Genomic DNA, 3,198 nt, shown 5'->3' with positions numbered 1-3,198 from the left:
GAATATTTATTTATTTATTTATTTATTTATATATGTGTGTGTGTGTGTGTGTGTGTGTGTGTGTGTGTGTGTGTGTAACAAATTGTCACCAGTCTCTGAACGTCACCAATAATATTCTGAACATTCCCTTGGCCCCTACGAAAATTTACCATGGTTCTGCTACAGTAACTATAGTAAAACTATGGTGTTTTTATAATTACAGTAATTAATATGCCAACAAATATTTTTACTACAATAAATCCATGGTTACTTTTTGCAAGGAAGGAACTATACAGGTTCTGAAGAACTTGCCCAAAAACACTTGTTACTTTCTGTTATTTGTTTTCTGAACTGCACTATTGAAAACCTCATTAATCCTCACAATCCTGTCACAACTAAACTAAGAATCCATTATGAGCAATGCATAGCAAATCATGTTATCATCAAATATGAGAAACCTTAAAGAATGATAGACTGATGTAAATGACTGAAACCTGTTGTCATGCACGTGTTTTCCATAGCTTTTTTATTAAAACATTATACAGTGCAAAGTTTAACTTTAAATGACATCAATTAATACATCAAAACCAGTTGATCTCAGTTCAACTATTTCCCTTCAATGAACTTAACACACAAATGTGTTTCATGCCAAAAAAAAAAAAAAACAGTCCTTGGAACAAAATCCTGTGTAAACAAAAGCCCAGAAGATCACCACGCCGGTCTCTTCCCTGTACCCAGTGGGTTAAACTTGAAAAGGGCTCTGCACTGCACGCATTCCCTGATGCTGTACATCCGTCTGAACTCGTTCCGGTCAGGAGACAGGAGGACAATTCTTCCAGTTGGCCACAACTTATAGTGTAAAGACAAAATACATGAAAGATAATAATAATAATAATACAAAAAAAAGTTTAAAAGCCTTCTACTACAAAATTCAATTGGAGAATGAGCATTAAACGGGGAAATCTTACTCTCTAGCCAGGCAAACTGTGCCGCTTTCCGAAAAACTTCGGAGCACATCCCTAAACCATCTGCAAACCAGAGAAAGTGTCAAATATGGAGAGTTACCCGCCGACAAAATAACTTCCCTGAGGATTTCCAGTGGAAGCTGTTGAATCAAAAACATACATAGGTTTATTTATACATGTATATAAAAGTTATTAAACATTATATAAACACTGAATACAGACAACCTTGCTTTAAAACTCTCATTAAAAACTCTGTTGTCACAACTACATACTCATTCTTTTATAATAACACTAATAAAATGTTAATATATACAGTACTGTGCAGAAGTATTAGGCATCTTAGTATTTTCATATTGAAAAAAACTGTTTTAAGCCAATTATTTATATCTTTTGCTGTAGTGTGTCAGTAGGATATATTAGTTTACATTTCCACACATTCATTTTGCCATTAATTGTAATAATCCAGTGAGATATTTGTATATATTTGTATGCATGATCCACCTGAAGATCTTTTACATTGAATATAAATATTTCTGTCTTATATGGTGAACAAAATCCACATTAGATCGCAAACAAAGTTATTTAAAACACTCGCTGCTGTCTGAAAATGAATTAAGCTGAAATGTTTTTAAATGTCTTTGATGCTGATGTTAACTGATAGCTATAGATTAAATAATCCACAGTGCTGACCAATATAGTACTTGTACATAATACCAATTTCACATCTGAATAACTATGTAGCTGTAATAACTAAAATACCTCTGCATGTACACACACATGTAATTATTAGTTCTTAATGAATGTATGTGCACAAATAACCTGCTTTGCTGGACTCTGCCTGAAGACATGGTGAATAGTGAAGTTCCTCCCCTCAGTGTTTGAGCTCTAAAAGAACAAATGTCAAGAGGTAGGTATATTGCTAGATATAGTACAGAGTAATGTTTCATGTAGCAACATTCAAACAGCTACATACATTTGCGGAGTAAAGCTGTCCAGGAGAACAGAACACCACCACCTCCTGATCATGTCATCCTGAAAAATAATAATAATAATAATATACACACAAAAATCATGCATGTCTGTTCAAATAACTTGACAAATGTGATGCCATACCTCTGTAAAATCGAATGAACTAAACCCATGTACAGAGTGTACTGTTACAATCCACAAAGAACAATAAAATTAGCAATTTATAACAATTATTAACAATAATTATTCAAATTGAACGTACCATGGATAAATAAATGATCGAACATCGCATTTCATATTATAAGATATTTACACAACCACTTTTACTCACCTCAAGCAATCAACGGAATAGCGTTATTACTCTGCTGCTGTAGTTGCCACCGCTCTGTTTGTGTCAACACAAACTGCCCCCTGCTGGCTCGGAGGAAAATGTCAAAGGCGGGGAAAACAAATATGGGTGGGGCGACACGTGTCTCGAAGTGTTGCCCCGTCCATCGTCCAGACTGCACTCTGGGGTTACTCAAACAAAGCGGAAAATCAAGAAATCGGCTTCATTTTTCCATTTTTATGTTCAAGGAGAGAAAACAACAACTTGAATATTCGATCTCTACACGTGGGCGGGAATGTAACGCCCCTCTCTGCTGATTGGTCAAGCGAACATTACAACATAATAATAGTCCTAAAAAGTAATAAGAGTCCTACGATTCTACGGATTCTTAACGTGTTTATTTCTACTACATTTTATCTCTTTCTTTTCATCAAACTGCCAGATTAAAGAATAGCTTGACACAAACCATACAGAAGCAGACACTTTTGGTCCTTTGGAACACGGCTGCTTTATTATATGGTATCCACCTATCAAAAGCTGTCTGGCAAAGCTGCACAATGCATTGTAGTGCGGGGGAATATAGCTATTGTAGCAAAGCGCATATCAATTTACTTGAAAATGTTGTCATAACTTTTGTTTTAGACAATATGCTGCATTTTGGACTATGGAGGAACTTAAAAAGGACAGATATGAAAAGAAATTAGCACATCTATTATTTTTCTATTTTGAGTTTTATTCACAGAGCACTTTAATCATATGAAAAATCATATGTTGTTATCCCACTAGAATGGGACTAATGGTTCGTCAGAGTGCTTGTTTCAGTGATCGAATTTAGTGAAATGTGAATTCGGTGTCATGATTTGAAGGTAATCTCCTATAAGAACATATCCTTACCCTGAAATAACACTTCGAACAATAAACCATAGATCAGTGTCATAAATTATCTTTCCCATAAGG

At 34.8% G+C, this 3,198-nt stretch overlaps 1 long non-coding RNA gene across 1 annotated transcript; it reads right to left on the bottom strand.

Moving 5' to 3' along the window:
* Positions 1-371: 371 nt before the first annotated feature.
* LOC127986368 (uncharacterized) lies at positions 372-2,290 on the bottom strand. The gene is made up of 3 exons (XR_008160836.1): positions 1,764-2,290; positions 948-1,084; positions 372-828 (listed from the first exon to the last, which is right to left on the bottom strand). It is a non-coding gene; the product is annotated as an uncharacterized LOC127986368 (long non-coding RNA).
* Between the last annotated feature and the right edge of the window lie 908 nt (positions 2,291-3,198).

Source organism: Carassius gibelio, chromosome B21, assembly GCF_023724105.1.
Source record: "Carassius gibelio isolate Cgi1373 ecotype wild population from Czech Republic chromosome B21, carGib1.2-hapl.c, whole genome shotgun sequence".
Classification (NCBI taxonomy): Eukaryota; Metazoa; Chordata; class Actinopteri; order Cypriniformes; family Cyprinidae; genus Carassius; species Carassius gibelio.
The sequence above is the reverse complement of the archived record's forward strand: the minus strand, read 5'-3'. Positions and strand labels throughout refer to the sequence as shown.